The 25515-nt window shown below is 37.1% G+C and overlaps 1 protein-coding gene across 1 annotated transcript in view; it reads right to left on the minus strand.

The window, feature by feature from the left end:
• The window catches only part of SNTG1 (syntrophin gamma 1), a 4111241-nt gene that overhangs the window by 551897 nt on the left and 3533829 nt on the right, over window positions 1–25515 (minus strand). The gene's annotated exons all lie outside the window — the stretch shown is intronic.

Consider the following 25515-nt stretch of genomic DNA (forward strand, 5'->3'; position numbering starts at 1 on the left):
TGCTGCAATATTAAGGCAAATACAGGTTAAATAAATGCAGATGAATTAAAAATGACAAAAAACAAGTGCAGAGAGCAGTAAATTATGAAAAACTCAAAATGTAAGCACTAAGTGCAGAGTATGAGCACTTGAACACTTAGCACACAGAACAGCAAACTAAGGTAATAAGGTAGAAGACAGTTAAATAAGAGCAGCTAAAGAAAGTATTAATATTTTTTTTTAAGTGGAGAGGGAGGAAACAGAGCAGATTAAGAGACTATAGGGGTCGTCCTTCTCAACTTCCCTCTCTGTACACATCAGAAGAGATGGGACTGGTAGGAATGTCTGAAATCAAAATATGATCTCACTTTACTAACTTGAGTTTGCAAATGAGATGGGCCCAGAAGGAGTGTCCTAAAGCAAATTTACAGTAGGTTCAGGCAATTCCAAAGCCACCAAGACTAACATCACAACAAGAACAGGGAGTGAAGGTGGGAAAACTAACTGCAGAAAGACAGAGACTACAATATTTTATTAATATTCAAAGAAACAAACAACTAATCTTAAATAATGTTAAGTGCAGAGAAAAGTATACTTAAATCAGCTTGTATGTTCAGTTGATTTTCACAGGTAAATCACAGCAGCCAACAGCTCAGATGTTGAGCAGAAATGATTCACAGAAATGTGACCAACTGTACCAATTATATACATATCATTGCACTTCTGCCCTTAAAATTAAAAATATTGTTGAAATTATTAATGTGGTGATTGCTATGTTCCTGCACTTTGTCCTCAATCTTCCAGGGATTTTACATTAGGGAGAATTAGATGTGCACTCCAGTGGCAGTAGTGAGTAGCCTCACCTCTTCTGAGCTGGGAATCACTGCGGTAACTTCAAGATGTGTTTGTGATTGGCTAGTAGACTAATTTGCTTGCTTAGTGCTTCTCTATACCTCTAGAAAGTCACTGTATTTGTGCAACACTGTCCTCTTCCAGAGCTTACAATGCTTGGCAATCATGCCATTGTGATTTGAGTGTATCTGCTTAACCCCAGCTTCATCCAGGCTAGATATATAATCCACATTGCTAAAGTTCAGTGTTTTGTGTTATTTTTAAGTTGTGCTGTTATATTTCTGCATTATTCAGGGAGTGTCTGCTCTCTTTTAAACTTTAAAACACTGTTGCTTATCACTGTATTAAATTTCTTTGCTTTAGCACTTCTGCCTTTAAATTTAAGTAGTCGTTCATGTTATTGCTGTGGTGATTGCTTTGTTTATGCACTTTGGGCTGTTGTCCAAATCCAGGAAAGGCAATGCCCATTAAGGTAGGAAAACCTTCATGAAAATAAATAAACAACTCAGGAGTCCTATCAAGTCAACCAAAGCCAAGTCTGAGGTGAAGATAGCATCAATGGCAAAGGACACCCACAAGGCCTTCTTTAGCTATGTCCACCAACTCAAAGGTAATACCAACAGTGTGCTGAACTAATTGTAAATGGAACCACCTATATGGAATTGGCAGATTTAGAAAACCTACTGGCTGATAAATTTAGCTTCATATTCACCTAGCTTTCCCTTCTAGTCACCCCCCCCCCCCCACAAGAAATAATCTTAAATATAATTGTCCCAGCTATGAATAGACAACACATTTTCAATGCAGTCTCCCAGGCATAAAATGCTGAATTTATGCGCCCTGATAATGTACCAGGATACCTACTGAATACCATGAAACATGACCTATCCAGCCCTCTAAGATTACTATTCAAACTTAGCCTGCAAACTGACTTCATGCCATATTGAATGGAAGACTGCAACAGTTATTCCTCTACAGAAGAGTGGACCATTTTTTGACTCATCTAATTACAGACTTATAATTGTCCAGTCTCATTTGTAAGGCATAGAAATAATTATTACCGATATCATAAATAAAGATGCAGGGAATCATCAGACAGAGTATCCAACACAGTTTGGCTTTATTGAGGGTATATCAAGCCAGTTTAACTTGAAGGAATTTTTTGAGGGAGTCATCAGAGTTATAGAGAAGGGCAAAATGGTACAACCTGCCTATCTTGACTTGGCCAAAGCATTCAACATTATTCCCCATTTGGGCATTGTTGATAAACCCATGAAAGTAGGTATACACTCCAGTGTCACCCACTGGATAGCCGGCTATCTTACATATAGGACATAGGAAGTCAGGAAAAGGAACTATACTGCCATAAAAAGGTCAGTCACCAGCAGAATATCTCAAGGCTTATACCTGGGGCCTGTTCCTTTTTAGCATCTACTTTTTAGAAGTTAAAGCTATCATTAAAGCCCTCTGGATAACCAAGCTTGCAGATGACTGCAAGCTCAGTAAAACTGTAGAAACCCCCATGCATACTAATATCCTTCAAAAGGGATTGTTGCAAACTACTAACTGGTGCAAGACCCATGGTCTAAAATAAATGCCAGATAAAGCATACTAATATCCTTCAGACAGTCAACCACTCTTGGCAATTATGACATAGATGATATAATCCTAAGATTAGACACAGTGGTAAAGTAACTTGGGAACACAGGAACATATGCAGACAGTGACTTGGCCTTTGACCAGCAACAAACAAACAAACAAACACACACACACACACACACACACACACACACACACACACATAAAAAAACTGAAAGCATAAACCACATTCCATATGCAGACCTCCTCAAAGTCTTATCTTTATACTCAGTCTCATACAAACTGCTGACAGGTGATCTATACCAGGCTTACAAGGCAGCATCTGACCCAGCACTGATGGACTTGCTGCACATTTGCAAATCTAAAGCATTAGAAATAAGTGAATGGAGGATTTAAATCTGGTTTGTAATATAAATAGAACAGGTATGTGTCTCTGAGACTAACGATATGTTGAAAAAGGTTTCCATTCATGTGAAGCTCAGTTTGTCTCTGACCCTATTCAACTGAAACCTTGACCAATTGATGGGAAATCAGACAGTTACACCTGGACTGGTACTTGTGCTGCTACTAGGTAGACAGAGAGAGATTCTAAATGTGCTGCCACCTTAACACAAATATATGTTCCCCGAGTTAGGTATCTGGTCATTTACAAATGTAAATACATGGCTAGGCTTAAAAAGGCCTGTTAGTGAAGGTATGGAAGCACAAGTAGTCCTGACAAACACTTACTAAAGTGTTTGAATAAATTCTAGCAGCATCATTCCAGTTTTGATGTATATAAAACCCTGGCTCTAAATTCAGGCTAAGGCCTTAAGTTTAGATATAGGCCAAATACAAGGTTTAAATAATTCTATTAGTATCGATTCATCACAAAAGAATGTTGAAGGAAAGGGTACCATTTAAACAAAAATCATCACTGTTTTTGATGTAAAATGCCATGTAATTGCAGAAAGCAGCAATTTGCTTGAATAGTCATCTCCCCTTGGATATGGAAGTAACATGAAATCCTTGACACTTAAAACTTGCAGAATGCTCTGCTTTTTGTAACTGTTTGAAAGAAGCATTAGTTACTTTTCTGAAAAATAAACATATGTTGTTTGTCTCATGTTTCAAGTAATCTTTTTGTCTTGTCCATCTAATAGTAAATTCATATATACATAAAAACATAAAGTACCTCACTTGTGTTGTAATTAACATAACTTGAAAAAAACATTTATCTGCAGGTTACATACAGATGTTGCATTATTGGTGGTAATGTGTCCCAGTTGTAGGTAGATCATTTATTTGGTCATTTAATTATATCGGATACAAGGTCTATCAGAAATACCAAAGCTTTCCTCTTTATTACTTTAGAAAAATGTCCAAGTTATGGTTGATAAATTGCTTATTTTTCCTGGAAAGCATTCATAATTCCATACAAATTACTATTTTCCTGAATGTGCTGTGTGTGACAACTTTCTGTTACAAATTTCTCCTCTCATAAATAAAGGAGATAAACCTCTTTCAGGGATGGGGAAGGGAAATGGGAAGCAACAGGGAATGGCTAAGGTTGGTGAGGTATACCAAATGGGGGGGGGGGGCAGTGAGGTTCAAGGTGGGGAAAAAGAAAAGCAGTTCAGACATCAAGGAGAATTATTATGTCAATCTGGACCTTGGAACTGGCTGAAATATTACCAGGACCAAGTCTCTCAGGAAAACCAATGAGATCAACATTTGTTACAGAGACAAAACACCTACAAACAACCAAAACTAGTCTAGGTGCATCCTCTTCATCTGCATTATATTTCCCTATTAGTTGTTTCATGGAGGAGGGGTGAGGTGTAGCTGGTTTAGAGAGTGCCCACAATTTTCCTAATGCTGCACAGAAATCCATTTGATATGGTCATTATTTAGTCCAATTCTTTCCAAACTATGCCCAGATCCTTCAAAGAGACCCTCTTGTTTTCCATTATAATTTGTAACCTTGCAAGGTGACACATGCTTTAGCAACATGAGCACCAACCTGAGTTTTTTTTTTTACTTTGCTTTTTGCACCATCTTCAAAAATCATGACCAAAACAGATTTTCCCCCTTATAATATAAAGTGCCTGTCATCTGTGTTGTTTTTGCTGCTCCCGCTGTTTATTTATATAAAAAAATTATCTTAAATCTGCTGTCTGCAATAACTCACTACCCATTAAGTCTTTCAGGTTGTAGCCCATGTAAGTCGAGTTTTAATAAAATAAGAAGCCAATCTTGCAAAAATGTCAAAGCATCCTTACCTTTGGTGCTTTCTGGTATATCATATATAAAGAAGTTTGAACGCCTACCCCTCTTCATCACTGCATCATTTTTAGGCCATAGTTGCTGCAATTATTTAGTAAGCAAATCAATGTGCATTTCTATTTCTTTTTGAATTTGAAGTCACTGCCCGGGATTCAGAAAGATTCTTTCCTCCAGCACTAGTTGACTAATATAGGGTCTGTCAATCAGCATGGCATAAAGAATTGATGATTATGGGTCAAGGCAAAGCTGCACAAACACCTCTTTAACAGCTAATTACTACGTCTCTGAATAAAAGACTACTGTCAGCACTGACTGTGCTGGCATTCTATAGTTACAAGAGACAAAAGAAAAATTACAGACACATTTAGTTATTTAGACATAATCAGTATACACACAAATTTACATGATTGGCTTCTCATTTTATTAAAACTCGACTTACATGGACTACAACCTGAAAGACTTAATGGGTAGTGAGTTATTGCAGGCAGCAGATTTAAGATAACTGTTTGTGCTGCATACCACTGTAAAAACATGTCTCTTGTAATTTGTGTGCATACTGATTATGTCTAAATAACTAAATGTGTCTGTAATTTTTCTTTGTGGAGCTTTTCTCCCCGGGCCTCTGCTGAAAAAGGGCCTTTTCGGCTCAGTCAGACACCCCCGGTTAACAAATGTAAAATAAAATAAAATAAATAAATTCTCCTATCAACCCACACATAAAAGTAGCATATGCAACCCCCAACATGCACGCATGTGGATCAGCAAGAATTTGGTTGTCTGCTTCATGCTATTTATTAGAATACCTGGTATGATGTCAGGACCTACTGAAGAGGTGATTTTGGTCTGGAAGAGTGCTTTAAGGAAAAACAGTTTGAACTGTAGAGGGAAGTGACTCAGTGATGTTTAAAATGGGGATGATAGTTTGAACAGAGAAATTTACGGCAAACTTATTTACTAGTATGTTAGCAACATCATTAAGGTTGGAATGGGAGGTGTCACTATAGATTAAGTTCAGAGCAGTGGTGTAAATTATTCCTTAGTTTACTAAACAAGCAAAAGAAGGACTTATTATTGCCATAGAAACTGACCAATGTCCATGGGATGTTTTGCTGGTCTTTATACCATCCTCCAGTTTCTTGTTGAGGCATTTTATATTTTCATTGTGATGCAGGGTTCTAACCCTACAAGGTAATCTAAGAAGGTTCTTCTTTATGTTGTATAGTTGTTAATGCCTATTGACAACCAGGGTGGTTTGTTGCTGAGTTTGCCAATGTATCTGGTTTTGATGGAGCTGCTTTGTCAATGCATTTATCTAAATAAGCAAACAGATTACTGTTATATGTTGATGAATATCCTAAATCCACAGTGGGGTTAAAATGGAGAAATTCTGAAATTTTATTGTACAATGGTAAAATGTTTGCTTTTCTGAAGTCTCTAAAGGGTGTGGGTGTTCTCATGGTAAAGGCAACTTTTTTGTGGTTGGAGTTAATTAATGAGGGGCTAACAAGAGGCAAGGGATATGTGGGGTGGACTGTGGGAGAATTAGGTCTATGATGTTATCACCTCAGTAGGATTTCAGATAACTTGATCCAGGGAGTTCTTGTTATCCCTCTCTAAGAAGCATTGTGCATAATCAAGGTTAAAAGATTAAGTATTCCATTCTATGGAGGGGTAGGTGAAGTCACAGACGACTGAAGTACTATGTCTTACATGCCAGGAAGCTTTCATGATTCTGTGGGGCCATAGAACTGAATTGGTAATAAGCTGTAAGCTGAAATTTTATAACTTATGAAATGTGAACTGAAGGTGAATGAAGGGTGCTTACTCCGTATCACTTTGGAAGGGATACAATCCCTTGTGAATATTACACTTCCACCATTACCACTGGGCTTGATGGCATGACATGCACAAAATCCTGGCATGGCTGGGGTGCTCTCAGTGTGTGTGTGTGTGTGTGTGTGTGTGTGTGTGTGTGTGTGTGTGTGTGTGTGTGTGTGTGTGTGTGTGTGTATCTGTGTGTGTGTGTGTGTGTGTGTGTGTGTGTATGTGTGTGTGTGTGTGTGTGTGTGTGTGTGTGTGTGTGTGTGTGTGTGTGTGTGTGTGTGTGTGTGTGTATTGTATGCCTTACAGCTCACTGAGTGATCAAGGATTATTGCTTTGGAAGGGACAAGTTCCCTGGTGAACACTGAGACACTTCCACCATTAAAAGTGTGACTGATGTATTAATAGGTACAGAATCCTGGCATAGATGGGATGCTCTTACCATACTTCAGTAATGTCTTGGTGACTACACAAACATAAACTTGTCCGTGATTGAGAAGTGCCTCTTAATCAGGCAGTTTGTTGTTAAGATTCATGTCACTTGCACCACTTAAATGCAGACTCTGTTAAGTTAAGCAAGAGGTCATTTTCATTGACAGGCAGTTCTTACACTGCATTAGGATATCAGGTGGTGGAAGACTTGCAATAGAAGGGGAGGTTTCTTTTGTCCCTTCATGCTGTCCACTGCTATTTTAATTTTATAGAAACTTGGGAGGAAGTGAAGGAAGACAAATTTATGGTCTTACAGGACATGAAAGAATAAGCAATATACAAACTAGTGTAGCTAGTATCAAATCTGTGCAAACATGTATAGCCCAGATCTAACTGGAGAAATGGTCGCGCACAAGATAAAAGAAGAAGAAGAAGAACATTTACAGTAGAGACTTAAGGAAAACTTCATTTGTACACAGTAACAACTGTCAGCTGCAACTGCCTCAGAGTAACTGAGTGCAACTATCAGTGTAAAGTAAAAGAATATAAAAGACCAATAAAATGTAGATATAAATTTGACCAAATAATGCCTGGCTACCTAGAAGAGCAATGATTGTACTCTCGTGACAATAACCACTAATGTCTCAAGATAGCTCTTGAAACAAGCTCATTTTAAACAGTGAAAACAGTGATTTAAATATTTTGTTTATTTATCCTTTGTTTACCAGGTTAGTCCCACTAGGCTAATAGATTCTTTTCAGGGGGGAAGCCTGAAGTGGTATTTATACTGCTGGGGAAAATTTGACCAGGGCATCCGGGAACCTCCCTACTTTTTTCATTTGTAACAGTGGTATCTTTTACATCCACCTGAGCTACAACCAACTCTAGCGGATGGGGCCTCAATTTAATATTCAAAGGATGGAAATGGAATAAAATTAGGCAAAACAGATTATATTCAGCAAAAAGATAGCACAATCTCGGACACAGAGAAACCTGACAGACAGAAAAACAAGTAAAAAAAGTTTTCTCTTTTAAGCATTTGCTCTTACCAACTGGAGACATACACACATACTTACACACACACAAACATATATATATATATATATATATATATATATATATATATATATATATATATATATATATATATATATATATATATATATAGATATAGATATATATATATATATATATATGTATGTATATATCTATATATATATATATATATATATATATATATATACAGATACACACAGGTAGATATAAATGGATATCAACACACACACACACACACACACACACACACACACACACACACACGCATGAGTTCATAATGAAATTATAGTTTCATATTGCTGAGACTCAAACAAAATGATCCATAAATAATACAAAATGACAAACATAAATCATCATTAATAAAAACAAAACAAAAAGCAAATGCAGTGTTTTGGCAGTGGTTTTCACCTTGCACCAACGTGGGTGATAGGCCTACCACACCTCTTATTTTAAATATGTTAATTCTGTGGTTTTACAGAATTTCAGAGAATATGGATTCACTTCATAACACTGAAAGCTCAAACCACTGAAACTCAAAACACTGAAAACACATATCATAGATATACTGAGTTTCCACCAAGTGTAAGCAGGGTGGCAAGCCCCCCCACACCCCGTTACTTCTATATATCAACTCCAAGATTGCACTTCACTACACTTAGTGCAATCTTGGAGTTGATATATTTAAGTAGCAGGGGTGTGGGGGGGCTTGACCCCACAAGGAGGGGGTGCAGGGGGGCTTGCCCCCCTGCTTACATTTGGTGGAAAGTGCTATAATTTATGTTTTTAAACTCAGTATATGTATGATATGTGTTTCCACTGTTATGTGTTTCATTGTTTTGAGTTTTCAGTGTTTTGACGTTTCAGTGTTTTGGTCTTCTATATTATGAAGTTTTCTCATTTTCAGTGTTATGAAGTGAATCTATATATATATATATATATATATATATATATATATATATATATATATATATATTTATATATCTATATATATGGTTTACTATCACATGTTCAGCATAACATTGTTCGAATGTACAGATGTCTGAACCAAATGTTCGGAAATCTGAACAGTGAACAGTGTTAATGTCGAACCGAACATTTCAGTGCAGTCAAATGTCGGAAATGTCGACTACACTGAAATGCTCCTACCTAACAACATACTACAACAGGTTTTTCCAGGGGGGCAAGCCTCCCTGCACCCCCCCAGACCCCCCTACTTATATATACAAACTCAGAGATCGCACTACAGTGAGGGTAAGGGTACATTTCCTCATCTCCACTATAGTGCGATCTGCACCACAATGTTGGAGCTGAAAACAGCGGCCATTCACTCATGTCAGCTTTGGCATTGTGGTGATCGGCATATCAGTTCCGCCAAGTGGTTTTCGTACATAGTTTGTTCATCTAAAAGACGAACGAACATGTGATAGTAAACCTATATATAGATAGATATATAGATATATATATATATGTGTGTGTGTGTGTGTGTGTGTGTGTGTGTGTGTGTTTTTTTTTGCATTAGTTTAATTCCTTACATTGTTTATGAGGTCATGTGACAGTCTTTGCATAGATGTGTGGTAAATTTGGAGATCACTATCACTGCCAATTTGTATAATGTACATACAATTGGGATTATTACGTTAATTTTTAATTAACCTTTAAATCCTGAAATGTGATTTTATTACTTTGTGTAAAGTGTTATTATTAGTTTTAGAGATGAAGCTGTAAATGTTAAGTATCATTTTCTGTAGGTGGCAGTTGAAAGCAAAGTTTTGTGTTCAATAGTACTATATATACTTTATTATTTTATTTACATGTGTATGTGTGAGTTTTGTGTAATGTGTTCTGTAGTATAGGGTTAATATACTTCTATAGTGAGGTTAATGCACAGAGGTTATGCATACTATTGTATTTAAAATGTAATGGCTGTTTTTCGGCTGTTAGGTAAATCTGATAGTGGATGACATGGGCAAAGTTGAGATTAATGTTTGATGACATGGATAGAGATGAGATGAACAAAAATCACTTGTTCATTAGTTAAAATAGAAGATCCTCCAATGAAAAAGTATCTGTTTTCAAATTCTGTGTTGGGCTGTGAGTCCTAGAGTCAGGGTAAGAAATGGAAGAAAAACAAGGGAAAATGTTATGGTATATAAGCAAAATTAACCTCTGTATTTAACCTTTCTTATGCACTGGCTTTAGATTTAGAAAGAACTGCTTAGGTTCACATACATTTTGACTTAGTTACTCATGTTTTCTCTGTAAATTTAAAATTGCTGTAAAATACAGTACAAGCATAAAAATAAGATGAAATGAGTCCATTTTGATGCATGATTGGGTCTCCTGTAATGCAATCCTTAATTTAAAGGAACATTTAATGAGTACTTTTACCCATAGAGCTTCATCAAATGTAATAATGTTCTGAAGTTATACTTTAATCTGGGTCACAGAAAACAACCAAAACCAGTTGGTTAAAATCCTTATTCATAGTTGGACCTAACCTATACGGCTAAAAGGACTGTGATTGTTATGACGGTAAGCTTGTAATGTGCATGCATGAGTATATAGGAGCACGGGGTATGCACAAGGATTGGCTAGGAGCATAAGGAGAATATACCAATCAGGTGATGTGAGATGACAGGCTGGGATGCATGTTGAATTTGTATAAAAATGTCCATTGATTAGGTAAAGAGACAGATAATTGCATTTTGAATTGCTAGTTGTATCAGCTTCAGGAGGGAAATTAGTATTAGATACAAAGTGTGCCTATTTGATTACTGTTGCGTATGACATTTTAGGGTTCATTAGATTTCAACATTTTTAACATGAACAGCATTAATTTCCATTAGTAGTAGATATAAAGTCGACACATTTCATTGTTACTAGTCTAATCATTTCCCATCCATATTTGAAAATCCCAGTCGAATCATACCTATCAACAAAACAATCGGGGGGTGGGATAGTAATGAGGGAGTTAGAAGTGCAGGATTGTTGTATTGACAGATATATTTTCAAGGTTTCAAGGTTCAGATGATATTTTTTTACCAGGCTGAATAACTTTATTGATTACTGATCAAAATTGTTTTGGAGTTTTACTATGATTTTCCTGATGAGAAGTATAAGAGATTTGATTAGCCTTTATAGTTATTCTTTTAGTTAGGCTTGAATGTTTATTTATTTGTTTCTGTTGGTCATGAAAGTCTGACTGGACAAAATTCATTTTAATGGAGACTAAGGCAAAAAAGCTCAGAAACATTTACAGTTAGACTATACATGCGATAAATAAAACATTTATAAAAAGTTATACCACAGTATGAAACAGTTTTCTTAGAAGGCATATGGAATGATTTTACTGCATAAGTTATAGTACATGTAATAAATATACAACTGATATGAATGACAAAGACAGGAGGGTCAGAACTAACTCTGCAAGATATGTTCAAAATGCTATAAGATGTAAGATGTTAGAAGATAAGTAGCTTCATAGAACAAGGGCTATAAAGCGAAGAAAACAGAGTGCTGCTATTGTTGCTAATTGTTTATCTTTTCAAAATGCCATTTTCCATGCTTTATGTTTATTGTGCACTAGCTTTCTGTGTAAGCCATCATGCTGGTTTTGAAATTTCTGCATTGAGATGCATGATAACTTACTGCAGAAGGGAATGTTTTGTTAAAGTGAGCTACTGCATCATCTAAATGTAATAGTTTTGTTGGCTCCCAGATGCAATCCAGTTGTATTTCTGAATGTTTTATCTTAGATGTTTCTATGAATTTTGGTGTGTTTCCATGGTTGATATTCACTAACTGAGTCAGGCATAGTTCCTGCATTGGCAATTTTGTTGGAATTTGATGTCAGTATTCAGTTCAAAATAATTTATTTTGCAGTAAATTTATCCATTCTTGTAGGCAAGAGTATTAACTATGGTAATCCAAATGGTATGATAGTGGGGTGAATAGTTTTATGAGTACACTTGCGCTAATCAGTATTAAGGTCACCTAGCATTATAGTTTCAAGTTTCTAGATATTATCATTTGAGCCTATCTGCACCTGAATGGCCATTACATTCTCTTTTTGTGTTTACTTTCCAGCTACCGACACGCATGCAAGAAATATTATCAGAAAAAAAAGTGTGCATCCCTTTAATCTAGTTCATTGAAAACAATAGATCAAATTGTTAATTATAGTCAGACCTGACCTGAGTGCCTAAAAGATTGTTATTCATAGTCAAACCTGACCTAAGCAACTAAGAGGTTTGAGACTGCTGTGGGTATAAGCATATAATTTGCATATAAGAGCTTACAGGAGAAGGGCGTGTCAGCAAGAGTTGGCCTGGAGCCTCGAACCAAAGTTTTAAACAGGTGCTAGGATTGTGAAGTGAGATTATAGGGTGAGATATGTGTTGAATATGTGTGGATTCAAAAGAAGAACATATCTGATGATTGGGTAAGGGGAGCCAAGAAATTTCACTTCAGACCAGTTGTAGTGTTATCTTCTGTGGGGTGGACACAACTGTATAGAAAGTCTGTACATTTTATTATTATAGACAGTGATTTGTTTATGGTTTACTACACTTTAATATTTTAACACAGACAACAGCAGCTCCAGTTGGTATTAAATATAAAGTCTGGATATTTTGTTCTAATCATTTGACACCTATATTTTAAAATCCTAATAAAATTGTATACATCAACATTACAACCTGGTAGCTTAGCAATGGAGATGTTATAAGTGCAGCACCATTTTGTTGACAGGTATCTTTTAAAGGAGCTTTAAGCAGTGGAAGAGATGAGACATTTCTGATGTCTGTTTGGAGTGAGTTCTACAGTTTAACAAAGTACACTAAGTATAGGCAATCACCATTATGATGTTAAGATTTTTCAGCAAGTTTTAAGTGATGGTTCAGCAAAGGCAGTTTCCTGTGTGGTAACTACCAGTTTAATAACTTGCTGGTGAAGGCGCATTTGCCAGGGTTGTACAGAATGTTGTAAGCAGTCTTAATTTGAGTGCAGTCTACTAAATTACGTACCTCCAAGTAGTTAATGGACAGAAGTGCAAGACAGTGATGAGTTCAGATAAATACAGAAATTTGCAAACTTTGCTACTGTATTATACAATTGCTCCAGTTTGGCTACCTGAGAGTACTGGTGGTTAGACAAAATTGATGATGCATACAGGATATGCATCTTGGGCGGTGCAGTGGTGCAGCAGTTAACACTGTCACCTCACAGTAAGAGGTTCACCGGTTCGATTCTTGGCTGGGGTGCCTTCTGTGTGGAGTTTGCATGTTCTCCCTGTGTCCGCGTGGGTTTACTCCGGGTACTCCGGTTTCCTCCCACATTCCAAAGACATGCATCTGCAGCATTTCTCCCCAGGCCTCCACTGAAAACAGGCTCTGTGGAACCTAGTCGGACTTTCCCGGTCAACAAATGATAAATAAAATAAAATATAACAGATAGGATGGGTTTGACGTATTGCCTTACATGCATGGTATTATAGAAAAGCTTCGTCTTTATAAAGAAGTCCTAGTTTAAGCTTTTTTAAAAAGCATATATGATATGCAGATCAAACCTTAATCATTTAGATGCCATTTGCTTAGTTTAGTTTTCTTTACATTTAGAAGTAGTATAGATTGCACTAATCAGTTTTCAATTTTTGTAAAGGAATGTTGTTAAGTCATCTAGGAGCTGTTTGACTGAAGAGGCTACATGTATTAGTGTTGAGTCATCTGCATACTGGATTATATTTAATGGGTGAGAGGTTTTATACATTTTATTTATACATATTTTAAAGAATAACGGTGTTTCACTGCTTTTTTTGGGGGGGGTGCAGTAGTTTTGATTAGCCTTAGAACAGTATTAGCTGTGTTAATCTGTACAGATTGATTGTGGGGTGAATAATACACTTGGCCTAATCACCATCTAGGTCCCCTTAGGAATATTATTTCAAGTGTGTCTCAGTTTAACAAATACCAGTTTCCTGAAAGCATAAATATAAATTGCATGGAATAGTATTTGTCTCACACGTTTTAGACTGATAAAATACCCAATCCATTATCAATAGGTGTGTGTCTGTGTGTGTGTGTGTGTGTGTGTGTGTGTGTGTGTGTGTGTGTGTGTGTGTATATATCTATATATATATATATATATATATATATATATATATATATATATATATACACAATAAAACCAACCCAACAAGGGTAAAAAACTTGTTACAAACGTAAAAAATAATAAAAAACAAACAATGGAAAGAAAAACTCTACTTTAATAATAAAGTAAAATACCAAATGACTGAGCACTTTCGCCAAAAAATGTTATGGCCTCATGAGAATCACATTTTTTGACGAAAGCACTCAGTTGTTTGGGATTTTACCTCGTTATTAAAGTGGAGTTTTTCTTTCCGTTGTTTGTTTTTTATTATTTATATATATATATATATATATATATATATATATATATATATATATATATATATATATATATATATATATATATATATATATATATATATATATATATGGGTCTACTTTGACCCATCGAAATTACAGTTCACCGAACTGCAATTTCCCGAGTAAATTTTCGTGAAAGTGCAGTTATCTGAAAATGCACTTTCATGAAAATCGGTTCAGCAAAGACAGGTCGCCGGTTCCAAGATCCTCTGGTGGAGCAGATATGGTGTTTTCTCTGTGGTGTATGGGAGGGGAGCTTGTTGTTGTAGATCACAGTACAGTGAGGATAAGGGAATATTCCTTTTCCCCACTGTAGTGTGATCTCCGAGTTAGTACATATAAGTAGCGGGGTTGTGGCGGGGGGGGGCACAGTTTCCTAATGTTAAAGGTGGTAGAGTAACAGTAATCATTTGAATCTTCCCTAATGAAGAAGGCATTGTGTTTATATTTAGAGCTGCTAGGGACCCAGAGTTCATATACCTGGCTTTCCACAAACAACTTAAACTTTCTTCTTCTAGTTTTTTTGTTATAAATTATTATTATTATCATTATTATAAGAATTCTACCATACAGATTTATTTCTTTATTTAACATTATTTTATGGCAGATGAAATAGATGTGTTGATGCATCTGTCCAGAATACATAGAATTCAGAGGAGTGGGCAATTTTACCAAATGCTTCATTATTCAAAGACTTGTACAATTTAGTTATCAGTAAGATCAGTGAACAAGAGAAAATTTATTTTGAAATAATCACAAAATACTGCAGTGTTTCTGTGGGGATCACAATCTAAGTTTTAAGGCAGAAGGCTAATGCTTGGCAGTGAGATTTTACTAAGCAGGTAGAGATGTAAGGGATAGTACAGGAAGGGAAAAAGTTGTAGGGACAAGATGAACAAGAGTATCACTTCTGCTGAGGAGTGAATAATTTGATCAGGGCAACTGGCATTAATTAAATATACGAAACTCTGAGCACATTTGTTGCTAGTTTTATAGGTATGCAAGTTTATAATGGGTTAGTTTTGGAGAGTGAAATGTATGATCTAATTTAAATAGCAGTGCCCACATCAGAGTGGTAAGATACAGGTCACCCGTTCTCTAAACAGCATTAAAGCACTGTAGAAAATGTAACTATTATGGACTGCTCATCATTACAAAGTAGGACATCACAAAGGGCTTTCTGTATATTTTGCTGTACTGCATACTATGTATTCTACAAAAGTTTATATTCCACTGTCAAGTGCATCACATTTTGCATTTTATTGACGACATGTATCTCTAACCAGGTTTTTATAGTTCAAGATGATGCCCAACATAGACCAACGCTTGATTATTTTATTTTTATTTTTTGAGCTACTTCTTTTCTCCCTCATTCAGTTATCTGCTTGAACATGCCATTTACTGTTTCTACTTTGTTTAATAACCTGCTTGTATATGTGATCATCTGGCTTTAAATGGCACACCATTTTTTTTTTAATAAGAACTGTTTTTCAGTTCCTTTAATGCTGCTGTTGCTAGTTAATTCAAATTATGTTATGTGCTTTAAAAAGGGTCATCTTACCACCATAAAGCCTTTATATACCATAAACTTCAGTCTGTAATGATAAAACTGCTTACATCTTTTACAATTGTGTTTGATATTTGTTTTACAGCTCTTACTTTGTTTTGGTCTGGTAACTTACTGTTCTTTGAAAATATAAAACCATAGAAGGCTAACACTGGTTCACCAAACTCATGTTTCTGTTTATTTAGCAACAGTCATTTTTTTCTTTGATTTGTTTTTTTTTTCAAAAGACAATGCTGTCATTGGTATTTTTACACTGAAAATTCTTTGTAACATTTGTTGCTTAAACAATGACTTACTCGTGCTACATCGTTCACTCTGAATATCAGCCTCTTTTATTTCCTTCATTCCACGGATATTGAAAATGTTATACTTTTGGTAGTTAGGCTCTTTCCTAACCACTAGTGGTGTTTTGATTTAAAGTGAAGCTTGTTGGGAACTGTAACTCAGTTTAGTCCCATAGTAATATAAAGTATGTACTACTGTTTGGGTTGTCATACTCCCATCTCTGCATATAATAACTGTATGTTTCTTGGCTTTGGTGGAGATACAAAATAAAGCTCAAGGAAACTCAAAAAATAGAAGACATGTTTTATGTACTCACTCACTTGTCACGTTTGGTCTCTGTCAGTGAGGCTCCTCCTGGGTAACCATTCAGTTGTAAGAAGTCTTACTGACAGAATGATACAAGCACTAAGTAACAGAAATAATTACATTATACACAGATAACCTCTTATCACTTAGATCAATAAAGAATAATGAACTAGAAAACACCTACAACAGCAGTTCCCATTGCTTTACTGATGGTTCCATTAATCTAAATTCATATTAAGCCAAAACAAAACAAATGCAGTATTAGTCCCACCTCCTAGACCACCTGGCACCGAATCTATATACATAATCAGTCTTTGCTATAACAAAGTTCTTCCAATTCAAATGTACAAATATTTATAGGTTCATATGTGTTTACTAGGCTAATGACTACAAGAGCCTTTTTAAGCCTAGCCATGCATCCTGAATCTCTGACAAGTTCTGGTACCCTTGATAAGTGTAAGCAGGGGCTTGGGAGGTGAAACATTTACAAGCTACATGTGTCTGTTAGAGACATAGATACCAAATTAGGGAATAATTTCCTGTTCACCATCCAATTGCCCAAATTACACTTGAATTCATTTAGGGAGGACCTCTGCTTCACATGGATGGGGAGGCTGTTCTATAAAGGAGTACATATGTGTTTCTCCAGCCGGTCTTATTCATATAAAAAAACAAAAAAACCACTCAAAAGGCACCAGTACCAGCAGCAGAAAAAAGGACCCCAGTGGAGTAAATGATTTAATAACAATTTCCACACGAACAATGTACAGTCCAGCAAAAGGTTCACACGAACCATCAAGGTAACAAAGCACAGTAAATAGCAAGTTGGATAAGTGCTTTCGTCTGTCTCAATGCAGACTTTATCAAACTAAGAAGTGCTTGTGACCAATACAATTTAAATAGTGGTTCCAATTAACCCACCAGTCATTTAAAAATACAGTGTCCCAATTAATAATGATGCACTAAAAATAATACGCCTTATACAAAAACAAAAACATTATAAATTAGCAGCTCTCTCAACCAGAATGGGTATTGGGGACAAATGATCATTCAACCTAGGGGGTTGACATGAATTTAAACTAAGCTGCCATTTTAACTCACTTTTATCCACCTGGTTACCCAAATTACCCCCTCTAGTATTTTTAAGAACCACTTGTAAAATGCCAAATCTAAAGCCAGTAGATCCTATACAAGTAAGAGGATGTTTACAAAGAGTATTATTCATATTTAAAGTATTAATTGCATATAAATGTATATTCTCTTCTTGAGGGACCTCTCCATCTTTCCTATGTAAAACCCTTTACAGGTGTTGAAAACACTAATACAGACAAGTCCACAGGTGTTGCAATTACCCCCAGCTAACCTAACCTTAGAAGGAGGATTCTCCCACCTCTGTATCTAGTGCTTTGACCACATAGGTGCAGAACTTACATCTCCCACATAATCTTGTACCCCTTTCATCTCTCTTATTCATATCACAGACAAGGGTTTAGTGTTTAGAACAAGTAATTCTGGTTCTGTTTGTTTTGTGAATATGCAGGAGGTCCATCAAGGTGTGGTATGGCAATGCCTTGTATGCCAGGCATAACCCCCCCCCCCTTAACATCCTGTATGAGACAGAATACAGGGATAGGGATTGAGGTGGTCCGCACAGAACATGTTACTTATGCCATGTATTCTTTTAGTGAGGAACTTCTGTGGATGTTAGGTATATACCAAAGGGGGCATTGTACTCAATGATAGGTCTGATGAAAGTTGAATACAGTAGAATAATGACTTCCTCAGACCTAGCTGCCATACTTTTTTTTAAGTTGCACAACATACAATGATTTCCTTAGTACTGTAGACACATGATGGCCAAAGGCTAGATTACTGTCAATGTGCTTCCCCAGTTCCTGACTACTGAGTCAACTCTTAGGGGTGTGTTTTCAATAAGATATTTAATAGGGTTGGATGACTTCCCAGAGGAAACTATTATGAATTTCTTGGCATTTATTTTTAGTCCATAGCTCTGACACCAACTGTTTGTCTGTGTCAGCCCTTCCTGGAGAACATTTGTGCCAGTGGGGTATTCAGTGACAGCTCCCAATTTGCAATCATCTGCAAATACAGTCATCCAGAGGCCACTAACATTGCCTTGACTTCAGAAAAGTAAATACCAAAAAACGAGTGACCCCAGGTCCAATCCCTGAGCGATTCCACTTGTCACTGGTTTCTTTATAGAGGTAGACCCCCAATTCTAACTGCATAGGTCCTGTCTCTGATAGAGCTGCATATACACCAGGTGACATCAGGGTTTGTGCTTAATGTCTTGAGTTTGTCAAAAATGCCCAAGTGGGTTACTGTGTCAAATGCTTGACCAGTCAAGCATAGGCAATGTGAACCATTTTGTCCTCATTCATTGCTTTGGTAACCTTCTCAAAGAAGTCCATTTAAGTTACAAAACTACCATGACCATCATCTGCCATTTGCACATCACATGGAAACTACTATCTCAAATGTTGTCACTAACCTAAAGTTTACTTTAAAAAATGCTAGTCTTCTTACTTTGAAATCACATATATGCAACCATTTTGTGCCTCTTTATGACTCTTTAATGTTCAAAAAGCACAATGTAAATTGTGTATATTTATTAATCTGTGACTAGCTGAAATTCTACTTAAATCTGTTCTCTAAGCAGCTGTGGTCCTTGGTGTTGTGAACTCCCATTGTCTGTACATCGCTACTACATAATGGGTGCAATTTGTTCCCCTCCTCATGCTTGAGAGTGCAGACATCCCAAAAATATAAACTTAAGAAAACTTTTGAACTTCTAGTTGATCACCGCCACAGCCTCTCTACTTCTGTCCAGTGCCTGTACATCGAGACTACATAGTGGGTCCGGTTTGTTCCCCTCTCCATGCTTGACAGCACAGACACTCCAAAAATATAAACTTAAAAAAACTTTTGAACTACTAGATGATCACCTCCACAGCCTGTACATCGCAACTACATAGTGGGCCCAGTTTGTTCCCCTCACTGTGCTTGAGAGTCAGACACTCCAAAAATATAAACTTAAGAAAACTTTTGGACTATTAGTTGCCCATCTCCACAGCCTCTCTGCTTCTATCCAGTACCTATACATCACGACTATGTAGTGGGTCCAGTCTGTTCTCCTCCCCATGCTTGACAGCATGGACACTCCAAAATATAAACTTAAAAGCAACATTTGGATACTAGATGATCACCTCCACAGCCTCTCTGCTTCTATCCAATGCCTGTGCATCATGACTACATAGTGGGTCCAGTTTGCTCCTCTCACCATACTTGAGAGCACGGACACTTCAAAAATATAAAGTTAAAAAACTTTTGGACTACTACTTGCCAACCTCCACAGCCTCTCTGCTTCTATCCATGCCTGTACATCATGACTACATAGTGGGTCCAGTTTGTTCCCCTCACTGTGCTTGAGAGTGTGGACACTCCAAAACTACAAACTTAAGAAAACTTTTGGACTACCTGTTGTTCACCTCCACAGCCTCTCTGTTCTATCCAGTGCCTGTGCATTGCAACTACGTAGTGGGTCTGGTTTGTTCCCCCTCCATGCTTGAGAACACAGCCAATCCAAAAATATAAACTTAAGAAAACATTTGGACTACTAGTTGTCCCCTCCACAGCCTCTCTGCTTCTATCCAGTGCCTGTACATCGCAACTACATAGTGGGTCCGATTTGTTCCCCTCCACATGGTTGAGAGTGTCAACACTCCAAAAATATAAACATATCAAAACATTTGGACTACTAGTTGATCACCTCCACACCCTCTCTGGTTCTATCCAGTGCCTGTACATCATGACTGCATAGTGGGTCTGGTTTGTCCCCTCCCCATGCTTGAGAGTGTGGACACTCCAATAATACAAACTTAAGAAAACTTTTGAACTACTAGTTGATCACCTCCACAGCTTCTTTGCTTCTATCCAGTGCCTGTATATCATGACAGTATACTGGGTCTGGTTTGTTACCCTCCCCATGCTTGACAGCACGGACACTCCAAATATATAAACTTAAAAAAATGTTTGGACTACTAGATGATCACCTCCACAGCCTCTCTGCTTCTATCCAGTGCCTGAACATCAAAACTACATAGTGGGTCCACTTTTTACCCTCCCCATGCTTGAGAGTGTGGACACTCCAAAAATATATACTTAAGAAAACATTTGGACTACAAGTTGATCACCTTCACAGCCTCTCTGTTTCGATCCAGTGTCTGTACATCCCGACTACATAATGGGTCCAGTTTTTCCCCTCCCCATTCTTGAGAGCGTGAACACCCCAAAAATATAAACTTAAGAAAACTTTTGGACTACTAGTTAATCACCTCCACAGCCTGTCTGCTTCAATCCAGTGCCGGTACATCCCGACTACAGAGTGGGTCCAGTTTGTTCCCCTCCCCATGCTTGAAAGCGTCGACACTCCAAAAATAGAAAACTTAAGAAAACTGTTGGACTATTGGTTGATCACCTTCACAGCCTCTCTGCTTCTATCAATGTGCTTACAATGGCTATTTTCAACTAAACTCCACTGAATTTTGTCTTTTAATCCTTTCAATAGCACTAGCTACTTCTTTGTTAAGCAAACAGGTACTTGTAGTGTTTTGGATGAGCTCTGCATCAGTACTGACAGTTGCACTGTATTCTCCCCCCAATGACTTCCAAGTTTTTCTTTCCTTTTTTTTCTCTCTTCCCCCACCATAGTGTTTAAACTAGGCTGCATATAAGCTTATTTAACCCTTCCCTCCCCATATTGTTAGCTGCGCTCCTCCTTCATTGTTAAAAGTCTATCTAGTACAGTATCTCCCTAGTCTAAATTCTCCTAATTTCTTCCTGCTTCTTTTGACTTTTGTATTTCTCCTAATTTCTGCCTGTTTCTTTTGTCTATAAGACTCACTCATACTTTACTGACCTATCCTCCTGTTCCCACTCAGCCACTACATCGCATCTGAAATCCCTCTAATTATAACTTCTGTTAAGCTCTTTGAATTATTCTATTGGTTACTTACCCCATAGGGCTGTACTGATTGTTTTCACAGCAGTTCAGCATAGATTGGCTCTGTCCACTCTGTTCACCCTTCAGGCTCACTCAGCTCCCCTACCCTGCCCCCAACCCCCCCCCCCCACTTCGACATTTATTTATCACTACCTCCTTCCACTCCATCCTTCATCCAATCATGTACCACCTCTACCACACACTCACAAATCTAACTTAAAGTGATTAACTCCACCAATACAATGCCTATTACCAACACATGTTTCCTTAGCTTAATACTGCCCATTGCACTCCTTAGCACCCTTACTTACCTTACACAACTCTCTTATGCCTCTTACATCCTTCCACTACACTATACCTCTAACTGCCAACATACTACATCATCCTCCTTCTTCTCTATTACCAATGAACTTTACCCATCAAACATAACCCTCTTATATAAACACAAAGTACTACCTGTCATACCGTCTTCTAACTTCTACCCTCCACTACCTAACAAATACTCTACCTATTTCTTCTCAAACTCCCCCTCCACAATAGACTTTATAGCCTTCATACTAGATCATATCTCCCTCTCTCTTTCTGGTGACATTCACCCCAACCCTGGGCCTACCCAGCCCATATCCATCTCCTCTCCCCCTACATCATCCCCTCACACCCTCAAGAGCATTTGCATTACCACAATTAATGCCCAAAGTCTCCGTAATAAAATTCCTAACCTACATGCCTGGCTTACCCACAGCCAGCCAGACATAGTTGCCATCTCAGAAACTTGGCTGAAACCACACATAAAAGATAATGAAATCCTGCCACCTGGCTACCATATGATTTGTAACAATAGGCCCAACAACAATGGAGGTGGTGTAGCCATAATCTACTCTTCTACCTACTCAGTTACCCCATACAATACTCCCACTCCAAAATTTGCCAACTCTGAATTAACCATAGCTCTTAAAATTGAACAGACAAAAATCCATATGGATAGCTGCACTTTACATCCTTCCAGGTAATAACATCCCAATACTAGAAGACATTCTCTCATTGCTCTCCTCTAACATTAAAAACTTTCATTCTAGGTGATGTAAACATTAACTGGGCCACCATTACCTCTCAATTTCCTACCCAAATAATCAACCTCTTTAACTTCACCCAGCTAATAAACTCCCCCACCAGGCCAAACAAAAACAGAACCTCTGGCTTCATCATTGACTGGATCTTAGTGTCTCATCAAAATCTAATCTCAAATTCAAGAATTCTTCCTGATCCCCTCAGTGACCATCTACAAGCCTTTGCTGACTGGTACCCCTCCCCCCTTCATAAACACCATCACTACACTGAAACCCGAAACCTGTCGAACTTCAACCCACAAACATTTTCAGAATGACTAAGACTAACTGACTATACACCTTTAAGGAATCTGCCCCTTGACAACACCATCAACTACTTTAATGAAACATTTCTGTACCTACTCAATAACCTTTTTCCTCTCAGGACCAAAAGAGTTAAAGCTATAACTTCTTCCTGGCTATCTAATGAAACTAAACAGATCATGCGCCTTAGAGACAAAAAGTGGAAACAGTACCAAAGAAATAAGCATCCTAATAACCTACTATAATTTAAACAACTCCACAACTCCATAAAAAAACTAATAACCACAGACCGCAAAACATACTACTCTAAGCTTCAATCTGAACATACTAACAACCCTAGAAAATTCTGGAATACTATCTCCTCCCTCCTTCACCCTGGTAGTAAAGACAACCCATGCACAAGCCCTAACTGCTCTGATCAAGAAACATCCACTCTATTTAACACTTTCTTTGTGAAATGTATTACCAAACTTACTGCCATCTTTCCAAGCTCCCCTCTGATATCTTCCCCCCTCCCCATACCTTCCCCTCTGATCTCAAACACATACCCTTTCCTTCAGCCTCAATCCTGTGCCCACAAATATAATAAAAAAACTCCTCCTCCAACTGAAACCATGCTCCAACGCACCAGATAATTATCCTGCATCCTTCCTCAAACTATCTGCCAACAGCATAGCCATCCCTATCTCCATCATAATAAATAGACCCATCCAAGAATCTTATGTTCCCTCACTTTGGAAACAAGCATTCATCATCCCACCCCATAAAGGTGGTAGAAATACTGACATCACTAATTTCCGTCCTACTGCCATACTTCCCCACTCTCAAAAGTCCTGGAAAATGTATTCACTCACAACTGATGCCTTATCTAACACATAACAACCTAACCAACACAACATGGATTCCGTCCTGGCCACATTACCATCAGTGCACTCCTCTCCTTCCTCAAGTCCATTAACCATGCTCGTGACTCTGGAAAAATCGTATCAATCCTGTTCCTAGACCTTTCCAAAGCATTTAACACTATCTCCCACCTATACTACTATCACAACTCTCCTCCCTCAATCTCTCCCCTTCCACCGCAGCTTGGTTCACCAGTTACCTCTCCAAAAGATGACAAGCTGTTAAATGGAAACATTCCACCTCTTCTTTTCTATACACCCCTACTTGAGTACCCCAAAGTTCTCTCCTTGGTTCCTTACTTTTCAATATATTCATCAACAACTTTCACCACTCCATCTAAAACTCTACACTAATCCAGTATGCAGCTGATTCAATCATCTGCTCAGCTGACACCCCTTCAACCTTCTGAAGATAACCCAATCAGCTTGCTCAAATACTGAAACCTGGATGCAAAACAACCACCTAGCCCTTAACACCAATAAAACCAAATTAATAATTTCTTCCTCATCTAAACACTCCCCCTTTGATGAAAACTCCGTCAAGATCATAAGCCAGAATAACACCCCCATTAAAATTATCCCTCACACCAAACTACTCAGCATCATTATTGACGAACATCTAAAATTCGATATCCACATCTAAACTAACATAAAAAACACCAAAAGTAGGACTACTATATAGACATAACTGTTATCTCACTCCTCCACCAAAAAGACCCTTGCCTCTACATACCTTCCCCCTTCCTTAATGTATGGTGCTCCTCTGTTCTCGAATCTTCAGCTCGGCCTTCAAACTAAATTAGAAGCCTGCTACAATAAAATCTGCAAATTCGTCCCACTCCTATAATAATGCAACTCTTGCCTTAAAAATAATCTTTTGGCTCACCTGCATAAACTTGTACACCACAACAAAATAATTATAGTATATTTGTGTTAGTTTGCTTGCTTTATTGTTGTTTATAAATCTACTGATAAATGTACCTATCTATAGCATGACACTGAATATGTGCTGTCAACTAGATATTCTTAGTTTTTAAGCATTATCTGTAAGTCTTGTAAATTGACATGTATCCAGATGGACTATCCCAGTTAACAAATGTAAAATAAAATAAAATACATGTATATATATATATATATATATATATATATATATATATATATATATATATAGTCAGATGAAACATATATATATATATATATATATATATATATATATATATATATATATATATATATATGTAAATGTACAGTCATAATATAGATATACAGATATTAAATATAATGGAAGGAAAATATATATATATATATATATATATATATATATATATATATATATATATATATATATATATATATAGTTTACCTTCATATCGTCGATCACATATAATTGACCGGCCACATAATCAAACTGTTTCCATGAAACCATAACAGCAAAACTATTAAAAAGTTGAATAAATGTCAAATTTCGACATTTCCGCCTGCACCACACCTCCAAACCAGTGCTACCATGAGTCAAAAATGGGATGAGATTTTATATATATATATATATATATATATATATATATATATATATATATATATATATATGTGTGTGTGTGTGTGTGCGTGTCTG

The sequence above is a fragment of the Protopterus annectens genome, chromosome 3.part0 (genome assembly GCF_019279795.1).
Source record: "Protopterus annectens isolate FY-2018-M chromosome 3.part0, PAN1.0, whole genome shotgun sequence".
Lineage (NCBI taxonomy): Eukaryota > Metazoa > Chordata > Ceratodontiformes > Protopteridae > Protopterus > Protopterus annectens.